This window comes from Topomyia yanbarensis, chromosome 3, assembly GCF_030247195.1.
Source record: "Topomyia yanbarensis strain Yona2022 chromosome 3, ASM3024719v1, whole genome shotgun sequence".
Lineage (NCBI taxonomy): Eukaryota > Metazoa > Arthropoda > Insecta > Diptera > Culicidae > Topomyia > Topomyia yanbarensis.
In genome coordinates, this window is record NC_080672.1 from 296,565,800 (window position 1) to 296,587,269 (window position 21,470).

General features: G+C 34.9%; 1 protein-coding gene across 1 annotated transcript in view; it reads right to left on the reverse strand.

Annotated features, from left to right (window-relative positions):
• The window catches only part of LOC131691235 (uncharacterized), a 487,454-nt gene that overhangs the window by 245,075 nt on the left and 220,909 nt on the right, over positions 1–21,470 (reverse strand). The gene's annotated exons all lie outside the window — the stretch shown is intronic.

A 21,470-nucleotide genomic window follows, 5' to 3' on the forward strand; every position in this document is an offset into this window, starting at 1 on the left:
ACTACTCTACTTTATTTATAATACTTTTCCATGTTATTTCTTGTACATTGTTACAAAAGAGTACAAGAAAATGAATAAAATGAGTAAAATTAATAAAATCATTAAAATGAATAAAATGGATTAAATGAATTAAATGAATAAAATGAATAAAATTAATAGAATGAATAGAATGAATAGAATGAATAGAATGAATCAAATGAGTCAAAAGAGTCAAATGAATCAAATGAATCAAATGAATCAAATGAATCAAATGAATCAAATGAATCAAATGAATCAAATGAATCAAATGAATCAAATGAATCAAATGAATCAAATGAATCAAATGAATCAAATGAATCAAATGAATCAAATGAATCAAATGAATCAAATGAATCAAATGAATCAAATGAATCAAATGAATCAAATGAATCAAATGAATCAAATGAATCAAATGAATCAAATGAATCAAATGAATCAAATGAATCAAATGAATCAAATGAATCAAATGAATCAAATGAATCAAATGAATCAAATGAATCAAATGAATCAAATGAATCAAATGAATTAAAATGGAATCGTTCAGCAAACGGTAGTTACATTACGAACAATTTAAAAAAAATGAATTCGGTTGAAGGCCTTTTTCGGCAATTATATGGGATCAATCATAAATTCTGTAACGCTTTTAGATGGAGGGAGTACGACAAATTGCGACATGTTGTGTCACATGGGGGAGGGGGAGTAAGGTAGAACGTTACATACCATGTTTTGCAGAAGAAAAAAAATAATAAAGGAATTTGTTTCGTAATAGGAGAATGGAGAAATTTGTGACAATTTGTCACATTGGGGAAGGGGAGAGTCAATTTTGGACAATTTTTGTGTTAAGTACTTTATGAATGGTCCCTAGTCACCGCAAAGACGCACAGTGTTACCACGCTGGACAAAACCACAAAATTTCATTTTGGATTTTTCATAATTTAATATTTTTCTATGTTTGTAAAAGGTTGCTTGGAGTTATCTTAAATGATTAAATCTTGAAGACAAAAGCGTTCGATTTTTTGTAGAGCTTCAAAGATGAAATAAATGATGATTTAGAAAAAAAACTATTTAAACCACTGTTATTCAAATGGATATATCCTTTTATTAAAGATTGAAAATAGAGTCAAATTGGTCTGATTTGAAAGGTTATTCGTTGGGCTTAAACCTACCGTTGATAAAAGTTTTCTTCTACTTCAGAGTTTCAGACATGCTGAATAAATAATAAATCTTACATCAAACAAAAGTCATAATGTTCAAAGGTGTTGCACTTTTTTTTTGAAAAAAAGTACAGTTCGGAATGATAGCTTGTACTGCATTATAGTTGAAAATTAGTGTACTTTCCGGAAATGGATGGCTTATTTTGCCCCTTTTTACCCGGAGGTCTGAAAAAGGGTGATTTTTTTTCATTATAAGTCTGAAGGAAACGTCAGGTGTTTGATTACCTAGGATTCGCAAAGTCATTAATAAATGTCTCTCAAAATTATATTATCAACAATTGAAGAAATGTGTGTTGTTCAAAGAAATTACCACAATTACTTTTTTGAAAATGAAATTTTAGATATAGTGCAGTAGTAAATTAAGAAGTGCCGAAATAAAGTTGAAGTCTAAGAGCCAAAATAAGATTGAAAAATAAATTCAGCGAAATAAAATCACCAAGTTTGGTCAAATTTTGAGGGTTTGTCGAATTTTTTTGTAAGGAAAATGAAACATTAAGAAACTATTTGAAATTATGCAGCCCATCAATATGCATTTGATTCGACGGAAGTATTCTCGCATTGAATTTTTGTTTCCGGTCTATTTACGATCTATAGTCCTATTTATTCAGACTGAAAGTAATAAAATAATATGATGGATATGGAAATTTATATCAAGGTACTACTTAGACAAGTTTCGCTTTTTTATTTCAATGGTAAACTCTTGTTCGATCTTTCAAATGGAGATCCTAAAAAGATAGAAACTCTTCGCATTATTTTAAGCACTAGAAACTTCCAGAGATATAACCCATTGTTCGAATATTGCCACGGTCGGTCTACTCAGACAAAGCTATGCGTTTTTCTCTCGCATATTAAAACACCAATATGTCAGGCGGATGGTTACAAAACTACTGAAACGTTGAAGTGAACTTATAGTCCATTCCAAGAAGCTTTCAGTCTCAGGTGATACGATCTTTAGAAGCGCTGATCACCCATCTTAATTTTGGAAACGACAGCTGACAACATTGTTTACTAGTTATGACAATATACATACCCACATCTCTATTTATGTTTCCTTGGGTTTCAGTGTGTAAACAAAGTTGTTTTCTGTCATTTTTCTTCCCCGTAGTCTACTGCACGCTTACCTCAATCTTCACCTTTTTACTACAAAAGACGAATCACCTTAGAACTCTTAGCACTTTAGTTCTGTTCTTCGGAGAAGTATTCATGTATTCTGAGTGAGTATTCTCTCACAAAATGCTCAAACGCTATACAATTTATTTAAATGAGGTGAAACTGGGAACTAGAAGGAACAGTTTACAAAGGGTCCTGAAGCATAGATTATGTAACTGTGATCAGCATTCAGTTCACATAGAATTATATTATAGAAAAATTATCTCATTAATTTCTATCAATATCGTATCCCATCATTATCATTGAATTTGAAATCTATTCCGATTGTAATCCGATTACATCCAATAGAATTTGTAATCGGATTTCAAACGGAAATATTTCACACTTTTTTTCTTGAACGATTTATTACTTCGCTAGCACTTTTAGTACAAGTTTCGGTCATCTACCAAAACGCTTCCCTTCCCACGTAGCCAATGTTACATTTTTTTTTTACAAAAAGTTGTTTCTCAAAGCCGCAAAGCAGCACGCATGGCCGCCGAGAATCGTAGGCATCAATCATTCGTTCGTCTGCAATTGTCGGAGTCTACCACCTTGTGGCATTTTGTTGCATCTATCAGCCTAACACATGCAACGCACCAATGCAAAGGCCTTTAACGTGAGAACGGGGCCCCTTGGAGGTGGGAGAAAATATTCCGCGCGTATATTTAGCAGCAGGTGATTAAGTTTTACACGCGCGTCATATAAAGATTAACACACGTCTTAACCTGCCTATAATAGAGCGAGAAGGGGGCTCTGCGATAAAATTTATACGCGTGCTCTAGTTTCGAAGAGGGCCCAAACTACTGTACATACACCTTCTTATGTCTACCGTGACTACCGCAATGCACTGTCTGTGGTGATGCGAGTTAATCTCCGAGGTTTGGAAATTGAGCAATTTGTGTGAATGCGGGAAATATGTAGCGTGGCAAGTGCTGTAGCTGTTGTGTCACTCTTCTACATATATATGTTTAGAACTGCACGCAACGAAGCGTTCGACCGATGAATGCAATGGTTTTCTCCGCACTGCTGCAGAGGGTTATGATTTTATTGAAAAGCAAAAGCGCTTCATCACACAAACCGACCGGGTGAAGATTTTTCTCACTAACCGACCGATATCAGCTTCGGAATATGTATAAAATTGCGGTGGCCTTTGAATGTGGGCGCCATGGAATGCAAATTTATTAGATCGGTTAACCGTGAGATGTTGTAGTTGCGCTAATAAATTGCTGTGTAATGTGGTCACTACGGGGGCCGGCGTTCGGGCAGTTCTAGGAAGTTAACAACCGGATTAATCGTTTGTGTGCGTACTTTAAAGCTTACTTCACCAGGAAGATTTGCGATGAAAAAATGCAGAGCCCAGAGTTTATGAATATGTATTACCTACCACTAGAATAATTAAATCGGAAACTTTATTTCTTGAATTGCCGTCGACCTTCTGCGAGAAAAGTAGAACATGTTTACAAATCGTTTTCCCACCAAAGTCATCCTAGAGAGTTAGGCTGTGAGCAAATTGTACGTAAGCCTAATTCTAGTTGCTTGAAGTGAGGATAACAAATCATACTTGAAAGGTGTTTATAATTGAGCAAAGCTGTGAATAAAAAGCAACAATTAATTGAGTGAATAGAGCAGTTTCTATCTAGTCTTAATAATGCACACGGTAATTTCGATTGGAATTTATATTAAGAAAACTCAATTTAGATTAACTCCATTGAACTTGTGTTGGAAATCAGCTTGCACGCAAGTTATATGTATGAATATTATTAATTTGAAAAGCAGTCTATGTGATCCTTTCAGTTGACAGAATGTTAATACTTTTTTGATTTATAGATAGTGTTAGTCGTAGACGATTACCGCCCCAATCTATCCGTTATCCGTAATAGAAGCTTGGGATCAGATACATTTGCATATTTATTAAACAGGAGACCGTTGACTCAAATTGATTACTACCGTACCCTTGAACATAGAATGCAAGTTGGTTCGTGATCTACAAACACAGGTGTATAGGCAGATTTCCTCAGGATAATTTATCGGCTGTAAAGAACGGTTATATTGGAACGTATCATAAAAATTGATGGTTTGACCATCGATACGAATGTGATGCATATTTAAAACTACTTGAATCAGCTAGTTTTTCCGAAAACAATAAAAAAATAGTTTTACAGTCACTCATAAAACTCAGATTGCACTTGTAGCGTGCTATAAAACTTCAATTTTTACCTGCTTACTTTTCTGTCGAATACCATTGTTTTCACTTACACTGTGGTAAGCCAGTTCTTATTTTATTTTTCGACGACTTTTAACAAAACTTGTAGCTCATTTGGTTTGAACAAATTATTGAGAAAAAGTTGAAGAAGACTATTTACAACCACCAAAGACAATGGTCACGAAATTCAGTGTGCGAACGACAAAAATAGTTACTTTTATATTGTGTGCTTTGTCTGAAGTACAAAAGAAACTGTTACTGTAATTTTTGATGTAGGGTTGACGCTCCCTTATTCATCTCAGCACCTCTATTCATCTCATTTCCTGATTACTCAACTTTAAACATTTATTATACAACACGACTTTATACAATCAACTTTTTCAACGACGAAAAAAAAACTTTGGAACTTAACTTATATTTTACAATTTATCACTTGCCTAAAATAGGCACAGCGAACTTATAATAATTTGAAAAGAAAGCACTCATTATTTTTTTCCGATTTCTTACCTTGAAATTAGCGATGAGACAATTTTCTTCATCGCTACTAGCTAAATCTTCGCTATACACACCGACAAATTGAATTAATTGAACAACAATTCGAACTTTACTCACTTCTACTGTTCCACAGAACGATTCTTCAATAAATTCCGAATAAAACACTCACTTTAGAAATTTAAAATATTTTCTTTATGATATGAAAACTATGAGATGAATTTCTTCTAAATTTTTTATTTGATTTTTCCTAGATTCATCTCAAAATAATAATTACACACACTATAAAGCACGAACAATGTTGCCAAAGCGATATATGCGATTGTTGATTTCCGACAAATATTTCAAACAGCATGTCGATAATTAACATAGTAATATGCATTCCAATGTTAATTAATCATAACGACTAATTTCATAGAGAATTTTGATTGGTAACTTTTACTTATTAAGCCAAATTTATCAAATGTTGCATGAAATAGAAATCTATTACAATGTTGATCATTTTTCATGTTAGTTTGTTTGGCCGCACTGATTTCGGACGGCTTACGCTCTCCCTCTAGAACAGTCTGTTTTATTGTGGTCTGATGAAGGTCTTCTGCTGTTCAACCGTTCCAATATGAGACCCGTGTAGGACGGTTTTCAAGCACTTGTTTGTGATTTCTCAGTGGGTGGCATTGGGCGTTTCCCTGTGCAATGATATTCATGAAAGGGCCTATGATAAAAAGTTTTAAATTGCAAGTCGCAATTTTAAACTTTTTTAGCAAATGAATACGATTGTTTAGGGGAATGTGGTTACTGCTAGTGAGCTGTTTTGTTTTCTAGGATTTAAGTCAGAGCAAGCTGCCTTCTTTGTTTACGTAATTCATAGAGTGTATGTAAGGAGAGTGACGACAACTATAAAATAAGGAACAATGATTATCCGCCAGTGTCAATCTAATCTAACAAACGACTTCTCTAATCCATCTATTATTAGGTATTGTTCCGTGTATGATAGTTGTCATTCGCTTTATACACACACACATACACACTCACAATCCATGTGAAAATGAGAGTTTCGTAGTTCGTGATTTATTATTGTGCGTCGAAAGCTTGATTAATTGATATGATTAATCGACCAAGATAATCGACTAAGATTAATAATCGATTAAATAGTAAATCCTAGTTTTCCAACCAAAAAAAATGGTCGCTGGATCTATTTGGATATTTTGGAGCGCTTGTCATTTTTTGGTCGGCGATTTTCATATTTAACGTTATCACATACATGTAGGAATATGGAAGGAAAATATGTGCGTACTAGAGATGGGCGAATGAATCACGAATCGATAAAAAAATCGACTGTTGAAAAAGAATGAATGAACCGAGATTCTTTTTTAAAAAAACTGCGATTAACTGCAAAAGTGACTAAATATTAGGAACCCAATGAGATCCAACAAGAACTGAATGAGTTGATTTGACAGTTTGCCAAGATTATGTATCTTTAGAGTGAATGAAACGAAATAAATGACAAACATTGAACACTATTTGTTTTCACGAAATAAACCATCAACAAAACAGCTGTCATATCCAACATAATGGTAAAATGTGTGTTTCAATCAACCCAATGTGAAGCAAAGCCCTATCGTGGTTTCCAAATTGGCACAGCTACTGCTAGATGGAGCATTTGAAAAGATTTTTAAAAGATCGCGCCTAAATGGGAAGTCTCGTCAAATCCAACGGTTGCAGTTATATTAGAGATTGTCAAATAATAGCAGAACCTCCTCTCACACTCACATATGATCCAACTGTTTGATGGAAGGAAAGAAAATTAGTTTATCCTACTCTTTTCGAAATTATGCTAAAACGCCTATACGTGCTTTCAACGTCAACATTCTCTCTAATAGCATTTGAGAAACATAAAACATAAGAGTCGATTTTAGTGAGTGAATAGGAAACGGTTCACTCACCAAACTGAATCGATTTGCCCATCTCTAGTTCGTACTGTACCATTAATCTTGACAACATTGATTTGACTTCTATCGCACGGAGGGTCACTATACTTGTAATTAGAAGAAGGATGATGAAAAAAGGAATAATTATCTAGGTAATGTATACATAAATTATATTTTGCAAAGCTTTCGAGTAAATTCACAAATATCTGCATTTCATGATGGATGTCACTTCATTTGCCTTTCATTGGAGTACACCAGTGTAATGACGAATTAATGATAAACAATTAGGCATAACAGCCGGCTGTCAAATTTCACCTTAAGGGGAAATGGCTTTTAGCCAAGCGCAGCTTATTTAACATTTCAATTATTTTTACTGTATATAAGCAAATAATTATATTTACAACAATTGTTGAACGTTGTGGTTTTTAGTGGTTCCATATCTTTTGTCGCAGAGTTCTTACAGAAAATTTACAATAATACTATAGATAGCAAAAAATTTCACCGTCACGCAGGTGCGCAGTGAATTAATATTGAATGTTACTGTTTTTACCCTCCGCCGATTTTACATTCAAATTTGCAGTTAAAATGTTAAAGTTTTTTGCTTTTGTATTGTACCATAACGTTTGACTACTGTAACATATTGAAACATTACTGTGCTATTCCTGCAAAAATCTTGGTTTTTGTATATTTCTATTCCTATTCAAGTTCGTCGGTAATTCCTCAATTTTGGCAGTTGACTTTAAGTCCTAATCATAAATCAGTTGATAACTATGCTTCAAATTTAAATTCATTGAATGAAAATTGATCATATTTAGCCGCATTCATTGTCGATATTCAGTGACTGCCTATTCATTCAATACAGGTTTCCATTCATCTTCGATTATTGCACGAAGCGAACGTCCAGCAACGAATCAAACGCATCAAAGTAGGCCCTGGTATAATGTAAGCGATGATAACTATTACTTTATATGCTTTACCAACACTTGAAAACATTTACCTAGATAATTAGTGTAATGAATATTATGATACGATACTAAACTGAATGAATCACATGGATTTTTGAATGAATATTTTTTCTATTCTCCACGGGTCACATCAGGTTCACTTTCAGCCGTCAAAAAGGGCTTCGATTATTTCTAACTCAACTCCTGCGGATCAGTGGTCCTATTCATGGCTTTTGTTATTATCGTATTCGATGAATTAAAACAGTCTTTCTTTATTTAAAGGCCAATAATGTGATAAAATACTTTGGAGGAAAATTACGGACAAACCATCACATTCATAGCACAAATTTTTCAAACGAAAAATTATTTCTAGAAATTTTACTATTACTAATGTGATCTGTACTGTATCTTCGAGAATATAATATCCAAGCAGCTGGACAATTCGCTTAATGATCATTTTAAAGAGTTGAGGTTATTTTGTGAAAGATCAATCCTGAAGAAGACGAAGAATAACGCTATCGCGAACCATATGTGAAGTGAATGTCAAGAATGTCAAAACGACGGACAAGCGTCTGGTTTATCAATGACTTTGGATCTAAATCTAGAAAATTACAAGATTTCTCCACTCAGCGGAACTAAATATTGTATTAGGCCCTTTCGAAAATTATTCTGATGATTTTTAAATGTGTGTTAGTAGTTCTGTATACCCCATTGAATTTAGTCGGAATATAATTGGCTGGTTTCTGTCAGAAACCCTGCTCAAACGACACAACCGGTCCCTACTCGGAATCGGTCGTTTCATTTGAGTTGGAATTTCGACGAAAGTCATTTGAAAATCCAATTCAAATTCCAGTTGAGTTTGACAGGGAGGTTTTTATTCTTTTTTTACCCTCATTAATTCAGCCGAATTTGGGAACTGTAAGACGAACTCTTAGGAGCATTGAGATGAAATCAGGGGCACGATAGTCACAACTTTAAAGCATTTTTTAATGAAATTGGTGTCAAAGTTTTAATTTTTAAGCTTTGTAGATCGTGTGTCTATATGTAGCAAGCTATGTTTGCGAAAAACATTCATTATATGTAAAATATATTGCAGAATAATCGAACCTTTTCCCAAACGTGCTACTAATGAGATGAATAAGGGAGCGTCTACCCTAGTAATCTGTCGAGATGAGTGAGTAATAGAAGTAAGAAGTGGTCAAATACGGTGATGATTCGCATAGAACCGAGTATTGATAATGTGGAAAATTTCCTGATGGTGTAGATGGAGGATGTCACAGTTCAATTAAGGTCGTCTTTGAACACAGGTCTAAAGGTCTACACGCATAACCGCCGTAAAGAATAGCAGATAAAATGTATCGATCAAAATGCAAGTGAAGTGAATCAAGATATTTTCGCAATTTGCTTGACGAGTACATGACGAATATTGGTTATTTTTGGAACGGGCTTGACAAGTAGATTGCGGAAATTGATGAGTGACGTCATTTTGAAATTTATTATGGCTACTTTCGGTTGAGCAAAACTTTTTAAAATCTTAACAATATGGGGGACGTCATTTTGAAATCCAATATGGTGACTGCCAGTTTTACGATATACCTACACTGAACTCTAAATAATAAATAATAAAAACTACTTATATTTCATATGAATCTTATATATTTATAGAGAATTTAGTTCGGTTTTTCTGCGATATCATGAAATATGCTTAAGTTGATTTTCATATTTTTTTGTTGTGTAATATTTCACCACCAAGGAAGAGGATCTCAACACGCAGCAGTAAGATGCGTCAACAAGACCCGACGAACAGACTGTAGCGATATTTTTACTATTTTTACATATTGTAAATACACGGGAGATCCACGGTTCAGTTGTGCTAACTCAAATATATTTAAAATAAAAAAAACTTATAGAGAATTATTATATATTCAACCAGAAATCAATGACTCCAAACATCAATTTCCGTCATCTATTTTTTAATCCTATTCCGAAAAAAACCATATTCTTGAGGTTATAGTCAATTAATCTAAACCAGAAGTCACCATCTTGGATTTCAGCATTCCATCATCTACTCGTCAATCCCAATCCAAAAAATGTCCATTTATGTTCAGTTTATAGAGAGATTTCTAAACCGGAAGTCGCCACCTTGGATTTAAAAATGGCCTAAGCATCTTTTTTCATCTACTCGTCAATCCCATTCCAGAAACATCCATATTGTTGAGGTTATAAAGAGTGTTCCAAATAGAACATCGCCATCTTTGATTTCAGAATGAACTAAAACAATGATTTCCGTCATCTCCTCGTCAATTATATTCCGAAAGTACCCATATTGTTGAGGTTATAGAGCGTTTTCAAAACCGGAATTTGCCATCTTTGATTTCAAAATGACCTTAACATCGATTTCCGTCATCTCCTCGTCAATTCTATTCCAAAAATACCTATATTGTTGTGATTATAAAACTAAATCGGGAGTTGTCATCTCGGGTTTAAAAATGGCCAAAATATCGATTTCCATGATCTACTCGTCAATACCATTCTCGAAACACCCATATTGTTAAAGTTATAAAGAGTTTTCCAAACAGAACCTTGATTTCAAATTGGCCTAAAACATCGATTTCCACCATCTCATCAATTATATTTCGAAAGTACCCATATTGTTGAGGTTACAGAGCGTTTTCTAAAGTGAAGTTCGCCATCTTGCATTTCAAAATGGCCTAAACATCGATTTCCGTTATCTCCTCGTCCATTCTATTCAGAAAATACTCATACTTTTGCGGTTATGGAGCGTTTTCTAAACATGAAGTCGCCATCTTGGATTTCAAAATAGCCTAAAAATTGATAACCATGATCTACTCGTCTATCTCCTTTTAGAAACACCCATATTGTTGAGGTCATAAAGAGTTGTTCAAACAGAATGTCGCCATCTTAGACCTTAAAACGTCGATTTCCGTTATCTACTAGCCATTCCCATTCCGGATACTGGGTTGTTGTTGAGGTTGTTGAGGTTAAAGAAAGTTTTCATAGCCGGAAATCGCTATTTTGGATTTCACAATGGTTTCCTACGTCTACTCGTCAATCTCACACCAAAAATGCCCATATCGTTGAGTTTAAAGGGAGTTTTCTAAACCAGAAGTAACCATCGTGGATTTCAAAATGGTCTAAAACATCGATTTCCGTCATCCCTTCAACAATCATATTCCGAAAATACCCATATTGTTGAGGTTATAAAGCGCCATCTTGGATTTCAAAACATCCCAAACATCGATTTCCCTCGTCTACCCTTCCGGAAGTCGCGCTAGTGCACTGAGTGCACGCTGCTCTGAAAATCTAGCGAAATCGTCTTTGCGCACCAGTGGCTGCTCGTTCAGTGGGCCATTAGCGCGACTTCCGGAGGGCTACTCAACAATCCCATCCCGAAAATTCTCATATTGTTGAGTTTACAGTGCGTTTCTACACTGGAAGTAACCATCTTGGATTCCAGAATGGCCTAAACTATCGATTGCCGTCATCTGCTCAATAATCCTATCCCGAAAATACCCATATTGTTGAGGTAATAAAAAGTTTGCTAAACCAGAGGTCGCCATCTTGGATTTAAAAACGATCTGAAACTTCGATTCCCGACATTGACTAGGCAATCCCATTCCGGAAATAACCTTATTGCGGAGGTTATAGAGCGTTTTTTAAACCTAAATTTCAAAATGCGTTTTTTCTAAATTTCAAAATGGCCTAAACATCGATTTCCGTCATATACTCGTCAATCCCATTTTCAAAAAACCCATATTGTTGAATTTTTAGAGTCTCTTAACCGCAAGCCGCCATCTTGGATTTCAAAATGGCCAACAACATCGATTTACGTCATCTCCTCGTCAATTATATTCTTAAAATACCCATATTGTTGAAGTAATAAAGAGTTTTCTAAAGCCTAAAGTCGCCATTTTGGATTTCAAATTGGTCTACAATATTTATTTTCATCAACTACTCGTCAAACCCATTTCGAAAATATCCAACTCTTATTAGTAATAGCTGGCTAAGAATTTAGTTCGTAAGAAAAGTTCGTTAATTCTTTTGAGCACAGAAAACAGACACATAAGCTTGAGCAAACATTCCTGAAAAACCTGTGTAAACATTTAAATGAAAATACGTTGAAAATCCCCATCGCATGGAGGTTCGCTTGCATGAATCAGCATTGTATCCAAGTTTGCACGCAACGTCCGTATAGCGTTTGCTGGCCGATCGCAGTGCCGGCTAGTGGCAAGTTACTAAATGCTGGTGGCATTGAAAACTTTGCTTGTATATCAGTTCTCAGTGCTGACAGTTACAAATATCAGCTCAAGAACTGAAATTATTGGAATTAATTTGATTGAATCCGGATGGAGCAGTGCTGCCAGGGATAATTTATGTTGACGACGTAAAGTGAGATATCTTCGTTATTTTGCAATAATATCGAAAACTGATAAAACCTATCAATATCTTCGACTACGTTTATCACGAAATTGGACTATTGTACATATTCTAGGAGAATTGTATTGGGCATTTGGAAGATAATTCTTTAGCAACTTGTAACACAGCGAGGGTACTATCTATCTTTATGAAACTAGGGTTTTCGGGTTTCTTCACCTCACCATTTTCAAGGAAAAATAGTTTTAGAACCCCATATGCGCTAGGAAAAAATTATGCATGAACAATATAGCGAACAGACATCAATAGACACAATCACGAAAAGCGACTAAAATGTTGTGACTGGTTGAATCTATAAACCAATAAGTTGGGATAAATGGTTCTATTTCTGGTCTTCAGTATGTGACAGTCGTTCGTTCTGTTTTTGCTCGTCATGGAGTAAAATGAGAGAGATAATCTTAAATAAGAGAGAAGAGAGAGGGAAAACGAATCAAATAATCGAAATCGACTCAAGAGTGCTTTCAGAATTGCTCTCTGATCTTCTCATTTCGGTTTAAATACAATGACATTTTCGTCGTCGTTAACCGTACAACTTTGATGCGTTAGGTGCAACAACTTAAATTGAAACTATTTCCCAAATAGTGATAAAACAAAGCTGTACCTAACATTACAACTTTCTTCAAGAAGTCACATATCGTCGCTGTTGTGCTATCTTATGACAAACGCCATTTTGGGGTAAACTGAGTTAGATATGTCACATTACTTGTTTGAAAAATCTCTACAAAGTGGCGTTTTCAGAATTTTGAAATTCTACTTGGTTACTTAGATATAGCTAGAAACATGATGAGAAATTGTGAGTTTTTTGCTTCAAATCACTATATCTAGGGATTGGCTCAAGTTATATTGAAGTTTTAGACGGTTTTATGTGTGAAAATTTCTGAGGAACACAATGGCATAAACATTTTCGAAAGAAAATTATACGAGTTGTGAGAAAAACACAGTTTTAGTTTTGAACTGGAATAAAATATATTTGGCAACACTGTAATCAAGAATAACCATTTTTTCTAGATTCCCTGACTCATTTTCTTTAAAATGCATTTTACCGAATGTTTATAGACCATATGAACCCAAAGATATGAATAAAAGTTAAAAAGTGATGATTTTTTTCTATGGAAAATTTTCCATGCACGATTATGACACGTCATACAAATTTTGTCATCAATACACGCCTATGACACGTGTGAGTGCAACTTTTGTTTACATTCGTAGTAAAAACTCGCAACATAGTCAACCGATCTTCGTAATATTTGAAAGATTAATGCAGAACAGATAGAAGCATCAATTGTCTTCTTTGAATTGTTTATACCATTTATAAGTTTCAAGATATTCAATCTCAAACTTTAAAAATCGTTTTTCTCGAAATGTGCTAAATGGCGCTTGTCATAAGATAGCACAACAGCGACGATATATCTTCGAATCTCCAATCAGTGCTAAGTGATTTTCTTTCGATTAGTGAACATTTTCTAAGCAGTTTTTCTCAGTAGATTAAATTTTGGGTAGTTTCCATTAGTAGATTAAGTCATTGAAATACATATTTTGCATTGTCCAAAATCCCATGAACTCCGAAATAAAACCTTTTCATGTTCACGTATAATATTTGCCTTACTCTTGCCTGTAGTAGTAGTTTATTGTACACACTTTACATTTTGACTTTTACCATAGTTTACCGTGAATCCAATGATCTATAGGATCTGTGAAAGAAACTACATAAATAAATAAATAACTAGTTATTCTCCGTTGTCTGATAATTTTTGACGAAGATAGTCTTGGAATAGATGGATAATAGGTTACTACACGAGAGTCAAACGAAACGGTAAACGGTTTTCTCATGATTTTTATGATTACGATATAATCAGTATCATTTAAATTGACAATTTCATGTTCAAGTTCAGTTAACGAAAACTTCTGGTGAAGTCACAGAACTAGTAATAGTAGCAAGATGCCTGATTATGAAAATAGAAGATGCCTGATCAGAAGATTTAACGCAAATTTCGACATTCACTTTGTTAGGACATTCTTTGCAACGGTAAACTTGGATTTCACCTTGACCTTGGTTTCGTCCTCCAACACGGCTGAAGATTATTTGATTAGCAAAAGCGTGTAAAGTTTCGTGAGACGGGTTTTTTAGAATTTTTTCTACTCACTCCTATTAAGCGTCTTCAACACATTTTTGTAACTAGAGAAAATTGTAACTTGTGCATTAATAATAATAATCAAATTCAAATCATCGGTGTACTATAGCCTTTCTTGCAACAGATAACATATTTTCAGGGTTTTTAGTGCCCATTGCCTTAGTTTTGGAACTGTTTTTACTAAAGAACGTTTCATAATTGCTTTCAGTTTCCAGTGACTATCTCAAGTCATCTTTTTTGCAATAATTTTTAAGCCCCTCCCGAAACAAAATCCTGGCTACGGGCCTGGTTAAAACGAGTTATTTTCTCTACATTGCGGTCCTCCGGTATGATTTGTATATTTGATTGACAAAAAATGGCGCTAAGTGAGTGTCAGATACTGAAGAGACGAAATCGAAACGCAGCATTATTTCAAGACTTCATCGCTAACGATTCGAGATATTAAATGAAACCAAGTTATTTTCTTTATTTAATTATACTAATGGGCAGAACAAAAATTGGTATTGTTGTAGTTTCTCATCAAAGGGCTTTGCGTGGAGCGAATAGTTTTCTTATTATCTCCAATTGTGATTAAAGTGAAAACAATCAAATTCTGTATTGCACGACATATATTGATTGTCATCAAGCCTTCCATTTAATTTAACTCCATTATTTACAACCAATCTCGTGGGTATAAGGCACTCAATCCCTTTTCAAATCCAATTAATCCAATTGTAGCGTCTGCCAGTCTGACCAAAATGTCTAGCCGTCTGCTGGTCTGGCGGTTTAATCGCCATCTAACAAAAGCTCCGATTTAAGCCGAAAAAGCTGACGGTTTTATTGGGCATGAAACTTTCGCTTTCGGCTGGCTATTATTGCTGAGGCTGCCGCCGAATAACACACGACAGACTGACTGACTGACTGAAGGTTTAAACCAGTCAGTCAGTGGCGAGACGTGCATAATATCAAGATCCGGACCGGCGGCGCAAATTAGATAAAATGGCCAAAGTGAAATTCGTTGCGTTGTGCAGCACTCTCCATCGTGATGCGGAAAATTACATTACAAGAGCTGATTTCGATTGTTTAGTGTCGTTTTAGTCCGTGTTTTTGCTGTTTGTTCAACATCAGTCTCACACTCGGGCAAATGCGGCGAAAAGAGAGCAGTTGTTTACAATCTTACACACACACTGAGTGATTTATTGGCTGGAACGCGGTTTTCTCGGAAACGTGCTCCGGTACGTGCTTTTGTGGTTTGTGAGTCGTTTTGCGATACTTTCCGCAGATGTTTTCGGATTTCGGTTGATGTTTGCTTTTGGTCAATTAGATGCAGTTGGATTGACAAGTTGTTCGAAGACTCATGGAGGCTGCTAAAGTATGTACAAGAAAGGCAGACAATGTGATAAAATCAGTTGTTTTGTTTGTATTCAACGCATAGTTTGAAATTGTTTTCATAACAATACTTGGCATTGAGAAAACTGAATACAGACAGTTATCATGTTTTCTTATAGGCGTTTGCCAGAAAAATGTTCGGAAATTGATATTATATCTATTGGGTTCATTAGTATGATAATCGCCATGCCTTTAACAATTAGTTTCGCCTAAATTAGTAAGCGTTACTAACTTAACGGAAGGCCTTTGAGTTTGATCGAAGAGAAGGCCTAAATAGCCTGTTATCTGCAAGTACAGATAGTTTGAATAACAAAATACATTGTTCTAATCAATTTCTGATCCAAATTAAATTCGTTTTCTTCGTTGTTATTACTTTTTTGCCATGAATTACACGTCCTTTGGATCAATTATCAAACATAACACCGCCTAATCTATTGACGACCATCCACATTACATTCCACTATAATCAATTATAAACGATCGCATTAAACATACAGTAATCGTTACTAAAATCAACCGATACCCTCGAGTTCCAGATATCATCCGGCGAGCCGCTCCAGCCACCAAAACCCATGCAACAAATAATGTACTACAAAAATTCCCCTAAATAACACCTCCTTCAACAGAGGGTGTGATCCGTCTTCGCCAAAATAAAAAGCCACCCCCGCGAAGACAAAACGCCATAGCCTGTTCTTCTTCAACCGACCCTATCCGAATGAAGACCCTCCAAATGGCGTTATCAAGATTGAATTAAATCCCTAATGGACGGGAAAGATGAATATTAATCAAAGAATCTCGCATACTGCACGGTTTCCTTCATACCGGAAAATTGAAAGCAAACCACTAGCTTCCACAGAGAGAGAGGAAGCAGCAAGTCCAATGACTGTGCCATCGATGGCAGTTAATTAGGGCTTCCGCTACGGTTCCGCGCTGTACATATACACTGTGTACGTAGTAAATTTGGAACGTCATCCGGTTTTGTTGGAAAAGATGAGAGGAAGCTAAATTGGATTAAGTTCCTTCTGCTGGACTCGTGGAAAGTAGGTATGGTCTGTCAGACGCTGAGGTTCTTCGTCGTGTCGAGAAGAAAGATAATGGAAACATAAAAACGCCATTCTTCATACTCGCTGAAGTGTAAGTTGAATGATGGAGTCAGGTAGCGTCGTTCCATCATTCAATACCAATTTAGTCGGGAATTGGTTTGAGTTTTTATTGCTGGTAAGGTAGGGTAGTGATATTTATTGCCTGCGGCTTTGGTCTACATATTTAAAGTAGCTGAGTTATGGAGTAAATATACAAAGTTGTGAAAAGCTTTTTAAATTGTGGAGCGTACAATCTGGAAGCACAGCTCATCGGAGCTATTGGGAAGTACAATTAATTCTGAAGCATAACTGTACACCCAATACTTCAGCTTAATCTGTTCCACAGTAAGAAAAAGATCCTAATAGCAAGATGGTCATTACTAAAACTATACTAAAATAAATTTCCGGAACGGTAATAGCTAATTAATTCAAATTATGTCTACATCGCTAAAATAACTAATTATTCATTATGCTATATTTCACCCTAAGGAGGAAAATTTGGTAAAAACCAAAATTTCTCACTAGGGTGAAAATTTGTTGGTAAAAAACCAGTCTTTGTACAGGAGGGCACAAATCCTTATTTCATACTATGTTGCGTTTCGGCTTCGCCTCATCAGAAACCGACACTAACACATTGTCGGAATAGATTAGCGCCGGCTTGACGCAAATCCCTTAAAACTAAAACACACTATGTGTTTCAATCAAACGACTGATCAAACGTGATGTCCCGTTCGAGCAGAAGTTCTGTTTATGCCGATGAGACACAAGTGAAGCCGAAACTTGTCTTGGCTTAGCAGGCCTATGCGAAAGCACTATGCTATATTTCACCCTAAGGAGGAAAATTTGGTAAAAACCAAAATTTCTCACTAGGGTGAAAATTTGTTGGTAAAAAACCAGTCTTTGTACAGGAGGGCACAAATCCATTCGGTGACGAAATCGAGATGGTAACCGCCGACAATGATAACAGCAGAGGAATTCAGAGACGCATCTTGGCGGGAAATCGTGCCTACTTTGGACTCCGGAGGACGCTCCGGTCGAACAAAATTCGCCGCCGCACGAAGTTGATTATCTACAAGACGCTGATTAGATCGGTGGTCCTCTACGGCCACGAGACCACTATGCTCGTGGAGGACCAACGCGCCCTTAGAGTTTTCGAACGAAAGGTGCTGCGTACCATCTATGGTGGCGTGCAGATGGAAGACGGAACGTGGCGCAGACGAATGAACCATCAGTTGTATCAGCTGCACATTCATTGTATTGGTACGAACTTTCATGAAAAATAACGGATCAAAGACCAAAAATATCCACAAATTAGATCAAAAGTACCCACTCTCGATGGGGGATGCAACTACAATGTGTCTTCTAACTTATCGTCGTCCATATCTGGATATACTGAGTAGTTTGAATCATTTCTTTTTCACAGTATTGGTCTGTATAGGACTTATTAACATATAACAATATGAAAGCTATAAGGATGAATGGAAAGAGACTGCATTGCAATCAACTGAATGCACGGCTTTTATGCTATCGACATAGCCTAGACATTTCACACTATTTACTTCAATGCAAATAAAAACCTTGAAATATCTACCTGTCTCATTAACGAATCGCATTCTCCCTGTCGTTCTCTGTTCATGTGGCCTTGTCTCACTTTACTATATTCAATTGCGCGTTAAAATACTGGACCTTTAAATTCTATTCTGTACATAAATCTTTTTTTCGGGAATATGTGACCAAAAAGTAAACTTCGAATTCCAAAGCAAATTGAACGTTCCAGGTTCCTGATAACTAATTAAGGTCCAACAATAACGAAGAAACACCAGATAATCTTAAAACGACGCCGTCAAGTAAAGAAGCATGAAAACAAAAAGAATAAAACCAAAAAAGATGGAAGCCCTAGAAAGTCCATTTCATATTTATTAGCCTTTTCTCAGAAGATGGGATTTTCAAAAACATTTAAAAACTTGCTGATGCAATCGTTCTCAAATTCGTACAATCCTGTTTATTCATTTTCTTTATTCAAAAATGATTTTAGCTTCAAATATATGACCATTTCATTTAAATATATTGTTTCATTCAGCATCTTTTTATTCGTTTTGTTCATTTGCGTTCATTTTCCTAATTTTTTCGTTTCATTCTTTGGAATCACTCTGATCAGTTTATGCTTTTCGTGAATTTTACTCATATAATTCATTTAACTTATTTTATTCATTGTTTTCATTGTATGCATTTTATTCATTTTTTCCAGTTTATTCATTTTGTTCAGTTTCTTCATTTTAATAATCTGACTACTTTTTCAGTTTTAATCATTTCATCCAAATAATTTATTTGATGCAATTTATTTCTTTATATTAATTTATAACCTTTTACCATTGTTTAATTTTTCATTTTTTTCAATGCATTTTATTCTGCTCATTTACTTCCTTTTATTCATTTTATCACTTCAGCTCATTTTGTTTTTTACTCTATTCATTTTGTTCTTCCATTCTTTTTATTCATTTGATCCATTTCATTAATTTGATTCATTGTATTCACTGGATGAATTAAATGAATTTGATTCATTTAATTCATTTGATTCATTTGATTCATGTGATTCATTTGATTCATTTGATTCATTTGATTCATTTGATTCATTTGATTCATTTGATTCATTTGATTCATTTGATTCATTTGATTCATTTGATTCATTTGATTCATTTGATTCATTTGATTCATTTGATTCATTTGATTCATTTGATTCATTTGATTCATTTGATTCATTTGATTCATTTGATTCATTTGATTCATTTGATTCATTTGATTCATATGATTCATTTGATTCATTTGATTCATTTGATTCATTTGATTCATTTGATTTTCATATCTTTAATTTTATGCATTTCATGTTCAGTCATTCGTTTTATTTCATTCAATTTGTTAGTATGAGTATTATTAGTATTATTCTATTAATCTTATAACTATTTCTAAATTTAATCTTCATTTTTATTTAATAACCTAATCTTATTTGATTCGTGCATTTTATAATTTTGATTTACATTAATTTTTCTACTCATTTTATTAATTTAAAAACCTATTATTTCATTTTTTGCTTTACTTTTTTATTTCGGTCGTTTTGTTGATTTCTATAATTTATTCAGTTTATTCGAGATTTTATTCGTGCAAGACTAGAAACTGTTTTCATCCCACCTCTAGTTGGGTGCATACTTCTCGTGAGTTCTGCAAACTAATCCAATAGTGAAACGTGTAAGAAATGTCTAATCTCACTGCTAGGTGAATCAAATCGGTTTTTCCAGGCACTCCTGCATATAAATTCCTGGTTGAAGGTCCCGATTGTATTGTATATGTTACTCTTCAAGCCACAGGAACAGATGGCCTGCCACACGAGATATTTCTTTTGCGAACTTCGTCAGCTTGATGTGTTTGAAAATCTCTGCCACCTTCCTCTACTAGTCCACTTAGAACATCCCTGTTTATGTAGCTGTGTAAAGTCAGCCTTGATGTAGGTTCCGTCATCCTGTACCATAAGTTCAAACTTCTTTTTTTTCGAGGGTCTACCTCAAAGGTAAGAAGAGCGTATTCGCATAAGAATACGAAGAGTCGCAGATTTGACAGAAACAAAACAGATTGAAGATAATCAGCACGGATTCGAAAAACTACCAAAAGTTGAGCTCTTTTGACGCAATCTCGTGGTATCGTGGAATAAGGTAAAATTAGGTAAACCGTGTTGAAGGTAGTTTCCCTTTAACCACGGCAAAAACCACAATTCATTGACAGGTTTTTTATACTAAACCTTGAGTTAAAAATGCCTAAATTTAACTTGAATCTACCTAATTTTGACTATACCTCAAACAACTCAAAAGTACCTTATTCCATGGAAGGCATCGACTGAGTCGAATCTCTCTCTCTTTGTTTTTGACAACACTAATAAGTTCGAAAGCGACGCAAAACTTAAAACTACCTAAATTGAAGTTAAAAGAACTTATGCTGCGGGTTGTTTTATTTTTCCGTTAGGCAAAGGTGTATGCATGTGTGTACAATAATATTATTGGTGGAAAACGCCTTGAGAACCTCAAGAAGGTTGAAAACACTTGTTTCTATATTAAAAACTTTGTTTGAAGCAATTTTGTTTTTAATTATCTCTTTTTTGGGAACTGAAGTAGTATTTACGCATTTACGTATTATTTTTTTTAGCTCGTAGCTGCAATTTTTTATTGTTTTTTTGATTCATTGTTTTTTTGGAGCAGGAAAAAGCCCTCTGGAGCTAGCTTTCCTTCAAACCCTTTCTCCAGCATGCATAAAACCTCCTCATCTTTTGTACCAACAGTTTACAAACATCAAAATGACTTGCACACCGTATTTCTACAAGTAACACTAACACTTTAAATTTTGCAGCTGTTTATGTTTATTACCTTCACCAACAGGCCCCAATGGTGGTTGCTAAAACTGATTATATTTTAAAATTGCCAATATTTTCGTTTTAATCGC